At 47.2% G+C, this 13,707-nt stretch overlaps 1 pseudogene; it reads left to right on the top strand.

Moving 5' to 3' along the window:
* The first annotated feature begins 5,587 nt into the window (after positions 1-5,587).
* Positions 5,588-13,470, top strand: LOC132591852 (short-chain dehydrogenase/reductase family 9C member 7-like; annotated as a pseudogene).
* The last annotated feature ends 237 nt before the right edge of the window (positions 13,471-13,707 follow it).

Here is a 13,707-nt window from a genome sequence, read left to right as displayed (position 1 = left end):
CTCTCGGGAGGGGAGAAGGGGGGCTTGGGAGGGGGTAGATGTGAGGGACAGGGGCTATCGCGAAGTCCCTCCCCTCCTGAGTTCCAGCCCAGCCCAGAGCGCGGCTGAAAGCAGGGAAAGCTCCAGCTCAAGTGGGGAAACAGGAAGTGGTGTCCAAGGCTCTGGCAGGGTAGAGGAGCCATCGTCCCAGGTGGGACAGTAAGGGGGAAGAAAGGGGGGCAGACCCATCCCCCCAACTCCGGAATTGCGCAAAAAGCGTAGGGGAAAGAGGATGGGTCTCCCCAAGTTGTTATGCTGGCGAAAGACGCGCCAAACGCCATTCGGAGGTACTGATTCAAGCTGAGAAGATGTGTCTCTGTAAATAGCTCTACCTTTAGCACTGTAAATACGCAGCACCAATAAAAAGATAAAATGCAGAGCGGTGTAGAGTCGTTACTCTGAAGTAGCCCCATCCGGCCACTGTGACAACGTTGAAGAACAATGCGTCCAGGACAGAACCTTGAGGCACCCCACTGATCCCTCATTTTCAAGGAATGATTTTTTAGTACTCTTTGGGTTTCGTCAAAGTCAGATTAATGTAATAATACAATACAATACAATACAATATAATAATATTTTATACCCTGCTCATCTGGCTAGGCTTCCCCAGCCACTCTGGGCAGCTCCCAACCGAATATTAAAAACACAATAAAACATCAAACATTAAAAACTTCCCAATTGTATTCTAAAAGTGAGATAGTTGTTTATTTACTTGACATCTTATGAGAAGGCGTTCCACAGGGCAGGCGCCACTACCAAGAAGGCCCTTTGCCTGGTTCCCTGTAACCACACTTCTCGCAGTCAGGGAACTACCAAAAGGCCCTTGGAGCTGGACCTCAATGTCCAGGCTGAACGATTGGGGGGGGGGGGAGAGAATGCTCCTTCAGGTATACTGGACCGAGGCCGTTTAGGGCACCAACCCTTTGAATTGTGCTCGGAAACATACTGGGAGCCAATGTAGGTCTTAGAGGACCGGTATAACTAGAGCATGCACCACTCTGGTGAGACAGTCTGCAGACAGGTAGGGCCTCAGCCTGCATACCAGATGGAGCTGGTAGACAGCTGCCTTGGACACAGAATTGACCTGCGCCTCCATGGACAGCTGTGAGTCCAAAATGACTCCCAGGCTACACAGCTGGTCCTTCAGGGGCACAGTTACCCCATTCAGGACCAGGGAGTCATCCACACCTGCCCTCGCCCTGTCCCCCCAAACTTCTTCTATATTGTCAGGATTCAACCTCAATCTGTTTGCCTCCATCCATCTTCCAACCGCCTCCAGAAACTCACACAGGACATTCACCACCTTCACTGGTTCTCATTTAAAAGAGAGGTAGAGCTGGGTATCATCCGCATATTGATGAACACCCAGCCCAACCCCCTGATGATCTCTCCAAGAAGAAGAAGAAGAAGAGGAGGAGGAGGAGGAGGAGGAGGAGGAGGAGGAGTTTGGATTTGATATCCCGCTTCATCACTACCCGAAGGAGTCTCAAAGCGGCTAACAATCTCCTTTCCCCTCCTCCCCCACAACAGACACCCTGTGAGGTGGGTGGGGCTGAGAGACTTCAAAGAAGTGTGACTAGCCCAAGGTCACCCAGCAGCTGCATGTGGAGGAGCGGAGACGTGAACCCGGTTCCCTAGATTACGAGTCTACCGCTCTTAACCACTACACCACACTGGCTCATATAGATGTTAACAAGCATGGGGGAAAGGGCAGAACTCTGAGGCACCCCACAAGTGAGAGCCCAGGTGTCTAAACGCTCATCCCCCAACACCACTTTCTGGACACGGCCCAGGAGGAAGGAGCAGAACCACTGTATAACAGTGCCTCCAGCTTCTAGCTCCTCTAGACGATCGAGAAGGTTGATGGTCTCAAAGGCAACTGAGAGATCCAGCACAACTAGGAAGCAGCTTTCACCTTTGTCCCTGCCTGCCAGAGATCATCAACCAGCGCAACCAAGGCAGTTTCAGTACCATGATAAGGCCTGAATCCAAATGGGAAGGGATGCAAATGCTCCGCATCCTCCAGGCATGCCTGGAGATGTTCAGCAACCACCCACTCAATCACCTTGCCCAAGCATGGAAGATTTGAGGCTGGGCGATAGTTGACCATATTGGCTGGGTCCAAAGATGCTTTTTTAAGAAGCAGTTTAATAACCACCTCTTTCAGCAGGTCTGGGAAGGCTCCCTCACAGAGGGAAGCTTTCACCACCCTGCAGAACCCATCGCCCAGCCCTTCCCGGCTCTCCTTTATTAGCCAGGATGGGCAAGGATCAAGGAGACAGGTGTTTAGTTTCACTAGTCCAAGCAGCCCGTCCACATCCTTGGAGGTAACAGATTGGATTTGACTCTAACACTCTCCCACCCTGGCCCTGCTCCCATGGCGGAGTCTACCTCTTTCTGAACCTAGCCCTGATGGCGAAGATGGTTCCATTAGATTCTGAACAACCTGAAAAGAGTCTCCTGCTGCTATTTTCTGCAGATGCAATAGAGGCGGTGAAGACGGTCCTGTTCGCCATCGCTATTGCCACTTGGTAGGCTCAATGTTAAGCTCCACCCATGTCCAGTCAAATTCAGAATGAGTTTTCTGCCACTGGCACTCTAGCCATCTCGGCAATTGTTTCATTGCCCTCAGCTCTGGGGAAAACCATGGGGCTGTCCAGGCTCCATGCAATCGGAGAGGGCGCTTCAGAGCCAGACAGTTGATAGCCCTGGATGACAGCAGTGTTGTGAATCATTGAGCTGGCACTGCGCAGCAGCACCTTAAGGCCGTGTGGACAACTTTTTGGGTCCATTTATTGTAAACTACCCTGATTACTTCAAAATACATTAAAGTAAAGGCACAAAAGCTTTGCCTTTCTCTAAAACAGGAAATGAGAAAGGGAGATGCTACACTTTATGAAAATGTTTGCAGGTGGGAGAATGGGGCATGAAATGGGGGGAGGAATGGAGCTGGGGAGTGGGCAAGTCCCACCCAGTGCATGTTTATGGAGAGTAAGTCCCACTGATTTGTTCCTTGTCCCAATTACGGTGTTGTTGTTATTTGGACGTTTCAGTCTCTAACCAGCTGGAATTGAGATGTCTTCAGGATGGCCCCAAAGTCTTCTCAGTCGTGGGTCCCATGCAATGCTCTCTGCAGGGAGGCTGGTCTGGCCTTTCCCTGTGCTGCAGAAACATGGCTCTACTCTAAGAGCACAAAGTACATTCGGGAGAGGAACTTGGAGTACGGTAGGATGTGGTTTTGTTGTGCTCCTGCAGATGTGGGCTTATTTTGCGGAGGCAGGTGCTTTTCTATTTTTGCTTCTGATTTGAATGTTTTGCTACTTATGATGAGCAGCAGCTTGGGCGCACTTTCTCATTCCAAGGGCGAGACGTAGAAACATTTTGAAGCAGAAAGCGGCGCAGGGCCGGCCCTAACCCTGAACTTAGGCAGCTGGTTTCGGAGTGAAATGGTTGTTCTTTATTTAATACAGTATAGGCTGGCTATGGTTGCTGTACTTTGCTGACAGGGAGGGAAAGGGAGCATTCGCTCTCCGGGGCCGCCCGTCCGTCCGCCAACCGCAGCAGGCCCTTTAAGGCCCGGCGCTCCACGGGCGGACGGGCGGGCCGGCCAACCACCTCCGCCTCCTCACGCCACCAGCCCGGCGCTGCTGAATGCTGCAGCAGCAGCTGGGCCGGCCGAGAAGGGGACGGAAGAGGCGGAAGAGGCTCGGCGGGCGGGCGGGCGGCCCCTCTCGCCCCCAGCAGCCGCAGGCGCAGCAGCTCCTCCTGCTGCTTCTGGTCGGGGCTGCGGGAGAGGCGGCGCTTGCCGAGGCCGCTTTCCTCGCTCGCTCGCTCGCTGCCGCATCGCCGACCGGCCGAGCAGCCCGCCCTGCCTGGGCCCCAGCCGGGAGCAAGGAGAGCCGCCCGCTCCATGGTGGCGACGTGTCGCTTGGGAGGCGCTAGGCCGCGCCGCCGCCTTGGCAGCTTCTTCCCTCAGCCCCAGCGGCTGCTGCAGGTACGTACGGAGGGGCCGGGGAGGCGACCTGGTCAGCCCCGCCGCCATGAATTCCAGGCCACGGACCAGGAGGGGCAGAGGCTGGATCCGACCCGGAACTGCGCTCCTGCCTGCCTGCCTGCCTGCCGGCCGGCCCCCCAGCAGCCGGATCCGACCCCTCGGTCAAGGCGTAGTGCCCTCCCTCTCCCACCGGCAGGCAGCCCAAGGTAGTAGTAGGCCACCCACCGGCCTGTCCGTAGCACGCTTTGCAGGAGATACTCTCTTCCTCCCTCCACCTTATTTGTGGGGTCAGGCTGCCTTCGTCACATTGTGGGTGCCCGGCCCCTTCATGGGGAATTGGGTGGGTGCTCGGGCACCCAGGGAGACAGCACCTAGGCCAGCCATACCCTTCCTTCTCCCATTCCATAAGGATAATGTTACGATTGATACCCCACACATCTTCCTGGGCTGCCCCAGCCACTCTGGGCAGCTTCCAACCTACAGTATAGAAAAACATCATGAAACTTTAAACATTTAAAGCCTTCAGGTGGCTTGGAGGTCAAACAACTCCATAGCCTCCAATGAAAATCGGGACGTCCTAAGGAAAAGTGGGACTTTCCCGGATCAAGTCAGAAACTGGGACAGCTTCTCTAAATCAGGGAGGTCTCTGGAAAAGAGGGACACTTGGAGGGCCTGCGATGCTTCCTCAGAACCCCTTTCCTCTCCCTCCCCCCCAGTTGGCATGAGCTGTGACCCTATAACTGTAGTTCCCTTTCCAGAGGATATCCGCCACTGCTTTAATTCTTCTTACACAAATACCTTCCACCCCCTTTAAGCCATAGGGCACTGTTTGCAGGCAATCCTTTCCGTCCCCAATTTATCTCCCTTGCCCTTTCTTTCCACGGAAGTGGTATCCTGCAAACCCCACAGAGGGCAAGTAGGTGCCACAAACTGCTGGACCAGCATCAGCAGTCCATTTTATCAGATGCACAATGTGTTACCAGGAATAATTTTATAGATAGCCAGACAGACAGATATTTATTTTGTTTAATAAATTTGCCAGCCAAGTTTCAAAATAAAATATTTTGGCGACTTATTGTGAGCATGGCAAGAAGCTCAAAGGACATGAGGGTTCTTACTGGGACTTTCTTGGACTTTCCTCATTAAGGCATGCAAACTTAATATTGTTATACTAAATCAGGCATCCCCAAACTGTGGCCTTCCAGATGTTTTGGCCTACAACTCCCATGATCCCTAGCTAACAGGACCAGTGGTCGGGGAAGATGGGAACTGTAGTCCAAAACATCTGGAGGGCCGAAGTTTGGGGATGCCTGTACTAAATCATTTGTAGGATAGTTGCAGACTGCAATGCGTTGGGAAACACCCAGGGGTGCCTGCTAACTCCCAGAACTCTGAGCATCCTTTGCAACGCTGGAAAAGGCATCTCCCCACTCATCCAGTGCACTTAACAACATAAACCAGCTTGATTTATGCACACGAATCATCTAGCATAACACAGCTAGATTGTAGTCTAATCTACTATTTATTTACACACTATGTACAGACTACAGCATAATGGCGACCCTTCTCTTCAGCTCCGAGAGAAAACGAACAGAACGAAGTAAAAGTAAAAGTACATTACCAAGTAAATACAGCGGAAGAGAGATAAGGCTGTCTTCCGTTCCCACAGTCTTCTCAGACAGGTATGTGAATTATACCAATCACAAAATGCAGCATCGGAGTGAAATTGCTAACATCTTGTTGATACTAGTAGAGACTACTAACATTGATATGATATCCTGTACAGTCATACCTCGGTTTAAGTACGCCTTGGTTTGAGTATTTTCAGTTTAAGTACTCCGTGGACCTTTCTGGAACAGATTAATCCACTTTCTATTACTTTAAATGGGAAAGTTCGCTTCAGGTTAAGTATGCTTCAGGTTAAGTACAGACGTCTGGAACCAATTGTGTACTTAAACCGAGGTACCATTGTATACTGTTCATATATACTTTATAAACAGTTTAAATTAAGCAGTATGAGGAACTTTCAGGGTAAAGCACTTTGGCTTCAGCTCAGAGGTCTTTGGAAGTTTGGATGTGCAGACAACTCTTATTTGCTTTCTTGACTTGTTTCTTGACTTGGACAAGGGCAATCATTGCATTTACTGAAACTGTGTGCTTTGGAATAAGCAAGGAGTCCCTGAATTTCAGGGAATTTATTTGGGATTATTTATGTATATTTGCCTATGGATTCCAGGTGCTTTGCCTGCAATAACTGCAATGTGTTTCATTAAGAGGTAGCTTACTTAGATAAGTATTAGGTTAATTTAATTGATCAAAATTTTTGACAGACTACTGTTATTACATCAGCGAGGGAAGTAATATCAACATGAATCATTTGCAGGCACTGAAATGTGAGTTTTTTAAAATATCTTCCAAATGTTATAACTGGAACATTTGTAACCTTGCCAGTGAAAATGTAATGACAGTTAGATGGAGATATAATAAAAATAAATGTTCAACAAAGTTTATTATATGAGCTGTGATTAATCCAGGTTCATATTTTAGTTTCTGGAGCCATATCAATGCCTACCTTAAGCATGGGCATAGCCGCAGGGGGGCAGTTCCCTCCCCAAATCAATGAAATCCAATACAGATCTGAGGCCACCCTAACAAAAGCTCCCCCCCAACAAAGTTTGCCCCCCCCCACAAAAACCCTTAGTCACGAAATGAGCGACGGAGTGGGAGAAGGAACAAGTGGGGAACAAAGGTAGCTTTTTGTTGTGTTGTTTCCATGCTCTGGGTCAGCCCAGGGATTATCTGTATCATCATCTGTTTATCTTTATTCCACTTTCCCACAAAATGTGCCCAAAGTGACTTCCAATATGTCAAATGAACGAGTACTATTCAAAAAACTTATAAGAAGCAATTAATACTCGCTTCTGATTTCCAGCCATGAGATATGGCTGCCTCCCAAGAGATCGGGCCCTCAGTCTTGCCAGTAATTCAGGGTTAATATGAGGGTAATTAGTCCTGCTGATTTCCCCCCCCCCTCCCGGGAGGGGAGGCTACACCACCCGCAGATCGTCCGTTATCTGCCCTCCGCAACAAGATGTGTTCTGGAAAGGAGATAAAAAAGATCTCGTAAATGAACCAGTCGCTGGATGTCAAGGTTTTGAAAAGGACTCCTGTTGTTGTATTTTCATGAATGTGAGGTGAGCGGTTATTTTTCCTTTCTGTGTATCTACATGTGCTCTTCTATGCTGAACCTCACCAAGAAAGAACTAACATTAAACGGAATACAGGTGGATTTCCAATTGTAATTAGCTATCTGCCTGTGCAGCCCTTGCTGGAAGTTTTAATTTGACTTAGCAAAAGATAAAGGAGTCGAGAAAATGGTGTCCGTTATCTGTGGCGCAGAAGGAAAAGCCTCCTTCTTCTGAGGGAGTGGGAAACATTTTTCCCCGGACTACAATATGGGAAAAAATTCACAAAAAAACAGTGCAAAAAACACATATAGAGTGAGAGAGATGCAGAGAGAGAGAGAGAGCGCTCACAAGAATGCAGATATACATCCTGATCAAGTTTGCAGATGACACCAAATTGGGAGGGGTGGCTACATCAAGGGACGTATTCCGCTCTGGTAAGACCTCACCTGGAATACTGTGTCCAGTTCTGGGCACCACAGTTCAAAGCTGGAACGTGTCCAGAGGAGGGCAACCAAAATGGTCAAAGGCCTGGAAACAATACCTTATGAGGAACGGCTTAGGGAGCTGGGTATGTTTAGCCTGGAGAAGAGAAGGTTAAGGGGTGATACGATAGCCATGTTCAAATATATAAAAGGATGTCATATAGAAGAGGGAGAAAGGTTGTTTTCTGCTGCTCCAGAGAAGCGGACACGGAGCAATGGATTCAAACTACAAGAAAGAAGATTCCACCTAAACATTAGGAAGAACTTCCTGACAGTGAGAGCTGTTCGGCAGTGGAATTTGCTGCCAAGGAGTGTGGTGGAGTCTCCTTCTTTGGAGGTATTTAAGCAGAGGCTTGACAGCCATATGTCAGGAATGCATTGATGGTGTTTCCTGCTTGGCAGGTGGTTGGACTGGATGGCCCTTGTGGTCTCTTCCAACTCTATGATTCTATACCCACATTTCCAAAGAATTGTGTATATCCAATTATTAAGGCAGGTGGCAACCTGGAACAATAAGAATAATTTTTTCTTCTCACACAGGGCTCTGGGGCTTGGTGAACAATGCAGGCACTGGTGCCCCATCAGCTCCCAGTGAATGGCTGACCAAAGATGGCTTTGCAAATGTGATCGGTGTCAACTTTCTTGGGATGATTGACATGACGCTACACATGCTGCCCCTGGTGAGAAGAGAAGAGCCAGAGGGAGGGTGGTCAACATGTCCAGTATGATGGGACGACAGGCATGCTTTGCAGTACCCTATACCGCATCCAAGTACAGCGTGGAAGCCTTCTTTATCATCTTGAGGTAAAACTGATAGTTCTGTAGCTTCCTCTTTTCCCTTGCTTTAGTGGGATGTCTGCTTCTCCAGCTAAGTTTCAAGCAGAGGACTGCAATGAATAAAGAGCAGGTGCTGGGACATGTGGACTGCACCAAAGACTTACAAAGTAATCAGCAGGTGTTTGCACACCTGTTTTTCTTGAGGAAACTATTTAATGTACCAGTAAGAGTTGTAAGCACCAGCTTCCTGGTGGCTGCCTCTGAATATACCTGATACCGTGTCATAGACAATACCCTGGTGCCTGCAGGACAGAAGAACACAGGAAGGTGCATTTCACCATATCTCTCTCTCTCTCCCTCTCCCTTCTTCTTTCTTTAGGGAAAGATGTTCTATTCCTTGGACCCCAAATCATGACCTGCATGATTATTCTGGTTCTGAAAGAAGACGTGTTTCTTGATTTTTCCTCTTCAATTCAGGCGAGAGATGCGTCCTTTCGGGGTCCAAGTCAGCATTATTGAACCTGGTTGTTTCAAAACACCCATGCAGTCAAACATGGTAGAGAGCTACAAGAATGCATGGAGCCGGGCCCCTTCTGACATCAAGGAAGCCTATGGGAGGCACTACTATGAGCACAGTGAGTAGAGATGGGTGGGGGGAATAATTCAGTTTGGTTTGCATTGTAATGCAAAGCTACTGTATTTTTTACTCCATAAGACGTACTTTTTCCTCCTAAAAAGTAAGGGGAAATGTCTCTGCGTCTTATGGAGCGAATGTGTGGTCGATCGGTGGCTCCCTTTCTGGCCCCAGATTATCTATCTGGAAATTAGAAATGACTCCCTTTCCTTTCCTAAAGAAGCTGCAGAACTGTGAGTTGAACCCCACAAAAACAGGACTTTTTCCCTTTGCAAAGGAAGCTCAACAACTTTGAGCTGATCGTCAAAAAACGGGGCTTTCCCCCTTTGCAAAAGAAGCTGCACAACGTTGAGGTGATCCACAAAAAACCAGGGCTTTTCCCCTTTCCTCCTCTAAAAAGTAGCTGGAGTTAATTTTGGTGTATAATTGTGCTATACTTTTAATATAGGGGGAAGCATGTGTAGTGTTGTGTTTTGAGGCAACATAGCAATGCACTTATGTATGTGCATCACGGAAGGTTGTAAATACATATAGGGTTGCACAAATAGCAGAATAAGAGGCAACGAACACAAAAGGCAGGGGTGTGTGTTATGCAATGGGCATTTTTCTGGTAACAATATGCCCAAGTATCTTATTGGCATGCCTTTCCATTGTATTCCAGTGTTTCTTAGATCTTCCTTGAATTTCTGGAAATTGTTTTGCAGGTTGTGCATGTGTGTGTTGGAAACTGAAAGGACAGGCGGTATGAAGGCCAAAAGTGCTAGGCCAGATGTCACAGAAAGCTCAGAGGACGCGCAATCAAACAAGCTAAAGGATACCAGATTTAGAAGGCAATTGGGCCGCATCCGGGCCCCGGGCCTTAGTTTGCCTACCCATGCTGTAAGACTTTCAGAATCCTGTCAGATCCTTCACATAATTCTTTGTTCGCTTCTGGTGGTGCATGGTCATGGTTTTGACAACTTGGGCTAATCTGATTTTTTGAATAAGGGCATCTCCTAAATGGCTAGAAATGACATTTATATCTTTTAGGAATGACACCCAGGCAGTTCATTGCACTGTGGCAATAATCCTCCCTCTTTTGCACGTGGTTGGTTCCATTCCTTTTACCTTGTACACATGTAACTTTTGAAGTTCCTTGGAGTGTAAACCAAATGTCCACAAGGTCTGTCTTTGTGGAAATGGATTTCCTTTCAGTTGCAAACTGTGGCTGGGCAGCTCATTCTTGGCTGTGCTTTAGCTTGCCCAGCTGCTGCACACATTTCCTGAAATAAACCAGCCCTGGCTGCATCTTATTAGCTCTGTGTACAAGCACACTTTAAACTACAGAGACCAACGAATGGATTGAAGAATTTAACCTTTTTTATTATGTTCTTTCCACAAATAACTCTAACGTAATACTCTAAAAGTGGAGGTTTACCCTTGTCCCTCTTTTTGTAAGCTCTCCCAGCACAACTGCCTTAATATTAATGTATTAATGCCACAAATATAAACTCTTCATATCATATATATTTAAGAGAATGCATATAAACAATATATAAGCACATAAACAATATATGCTTCCCCTTTCACCGTACTAAAGAACTGCTTTGTAACATGGAAACTAGGCAGGCTTTTTGAATGAGAAAGAAAACACCCAAATGTGTAATATATCTTTTAAATGAGGAAAATATTCATTTTAAGGCAGGCGAGCAAAACGACATAGTGTTGTGGGGGCTCGGCATCCTTTTGTTTTCATCCTTTCAAAGAAGATGGCTCGTTGTCAGTTTTCCTTCCTTAATGGAGGCTGTGAGGGGTGGGGGAGAATTGTTACTGGTGCTCTTCTTCAGAGTCTCTGAACTCATATGCCAACTGCAATGTTGCATCACCATTTGTCCTGAATGGATGACTTGATCAAACATCACATGCTCTTGTATTCTTGGCACAACAATGAACCAAAAACAAACCCCTGTGTTGCAATAAAAACCAATCACAATAATACAAACAGAACGCATAGGCTAATAGTTAGTAGAGAAGATATAATAGGATAATGATATTCAAATTGTAGGATTAAGCCAATCAAAGTTCATATGTACAATATAACAGGGTGGTAGTGAGGACCATCAAGCCAAAACAAATGTCTGAGAACAGTCTCACAAGTGTCTTTCAAAAGTTTCAACAGCAGACATCTCTAAAGTTACAAAAGTATAGTCTCTCAATAGTCTTTCAAAAGATTCAGCGGAAGGAGTCTCAAAAGCCTCAAAAGGACAATGTCTCCGGAATGATACTACTGTTTCGTGATAGTCTTCATCAGCCGATATTATTCATCAGCATAAATTTATTCTGTTGTTCTGCTTACCGGTATGTTGTTTGTTCTGCTGAGCCATTGCACATGGCTCGAAGTTCAGTGTAAACTGCTTGTATTCAACGTCTTCCTAGAACTCCCCCAGGTAGATAGTAAACGGTCTGCAAAGGGGCAGAGAGAGAAATACTGAACTTCATCACTTCATCAGTGCCCTACAGTGGCCATGGCATAAAACCCTAGGCAGGATGAGGTCTCTTTCTCGCTGCTCTTCCTTAGTGCTCTCATCTACTTTTTTGTTGAAGAGTATTGTGCTGGCAGCAGTCTGCACACATTCCTAGCCAGGAGATAGAACAGGCGTCAGCAACGTTTTCTGGCTGTGGGCTGAAGAATTCCCACGGACTATCGTTTCCGGTGTCCGGGACCTGGGCAATGTGGCATTGGAAGTAGCTTCTGCGCATGTCCGCAGTGCCAGAAATCGCTTCCGGGCATGCGCAGAAGCTATTTCCAGTGCCACACTGCCCATGTCCTCGGCACCGGAAATAGCTTCTGCGCATGTTCACAGTGCTGGAATCGCTTCTGCGGCTGCACAGGCGCCATTTTCGGCGCCGCTCGGCGAGTCCCCGTGGAAGATTCGGCGGAAGACGTCTCAAAAGCCTCAATAGGACTGTGTCTCCGGACCGATACTACTGCTTCATGATAGTCTTCATCGGCTGATGTTATTCAACATGTTTATGTTGTCGTTTGTTCTGCTGAGCCATTGGACATGGCTCAAAGTTAACTGGAAACTGCTTGTATTCAACGTCTTCCTGGAACTCCCCCAGGTAGTTAGTAAACTGTCTGCAAAGGGGCAGAGAGAGAAATACTGAACTTATGTTTCTGTGTTCTCCTATTGATATCCTAGGTTTTTATAACCCTGCACAACAAATAAAGAAGAAAAGAGGTAATAGGTCTAGGAAGAGCCAACACGTCTGAACTTCTTACAATCTCCCCCTGTTGTTTCCTAAGTAAATTCTTTTGTGACCACTAGGTGGCGATAGCCTTTTTCTAAAGGATCATTCCTGCTCCTTTACGTGCCAACTGACGCCTCTTTGTCTTACTCGGGATCGCCTACGCTGAGTGATGTCTCAGTTTTTGTTTTGTTTTTTTACTCCGCCATTATTCTCCTCTTCAGCCGCTCTTTCCCTTCTTGGTCTGTCCTTCCGTTTCCTCCCCTTTTCCTCTCCTCCGCCTTTGTTTTTCAGCTCGTCCACCCCGTGTTGCCTTCCCCTTCTTTTTCCTCTTCTCCCTCCTTCAGGCCACCTCCTTCCCTCCCTAGCTCCATTGGGATGGATCTCCTTTCCCCTCTTTAGTCACTTTCAGTTGTTTTCAGACATTGTTGTCCGCGGGCATCACTTGAATCCGCCTTGCGTGATTTCTGCTGCGGGCACAGCAAGCAGTGCATGCTATGGTTGCCAATGAAAGTACTGTGACTGAAAGGCAGACAGAGAGAGAGAGAGAGAGAACATATTATCTTCTGGAATTGCTAGCCAGGAGTTAGAACAATCCAACCTGCTAATACAATGAGTAGACTCACCAGAAAGGGACAGTTGTGGCTTTTACATTTGTCTTGTGTCCTCTGGAATTACTAGAGGCCACAAGAGTTGCTAACAACAAGAGCTCCAGAACATGGGTAGGAAAACTAAGGCCCCTCTAGTAGCTCTAAACTGTACATGTAGATTAAAGAAAAGCTCAAAGAAAGAATACATTATTCATAGCTCCTGAATGACTAAATAGACCCATCTGATGAGCCCAGAAAGTTGCAAGCATGATTCATACTTACCAATGAATAAGAAGATGCAGAAGAACACCAGAATCTCATATGGTTCGGCCTTTTTTAACCCCGCCAGCTTCTCCCATAGTTTGCTTCCAAATTCCTTGAAAGACATCCTCCTTGGGTTAACCCACGTTGGGACAGGGCAGGGGGGGGGGAACCAAAGAGAGAATTTGTCAGAGTTTCTACTGTTAACTGCCTGGAACTCCCCCAGAATGATACTACTGTTTGGTGATAGTCTTCATCAGCCGATATTATTCATCAGCATAAATTTATTCTGTTGTTCTGCTTACCGGTATGTTGTTCTGCTGAGCCATTGCACATGGCTCGAAGTTCAGTGTAAACTGCTTGTATTCAACGTCTTCCTGGAACTCCCCCAGGTAGATAGTAAACTGTCTGCAAAGGGGCAGAGAGAGAAATACTGAACTCCATCACTTCATCAGTGCCCTACAGTGACCATGGCATAAAACCCTAGGCAGGATGAGGTCTCTTTCTCGCTGCT

This window comes from Zootoca vivipara, chromosome 3 (assembly GCF_963506605.1).
Source record: "Zootoca vivipara chromosome 3, rZooViv1.1, whole genome shotgun sequence".
Lineage (NCBI taxonomy): Eukaryota > Metazoa > Chordata > Lepidosauria > Squamata > Lacertidae > Zootoca > Zootoca vivipara.
This window is presented reverse-complemented; position numbering and strand designations above follow the sequence as displayed.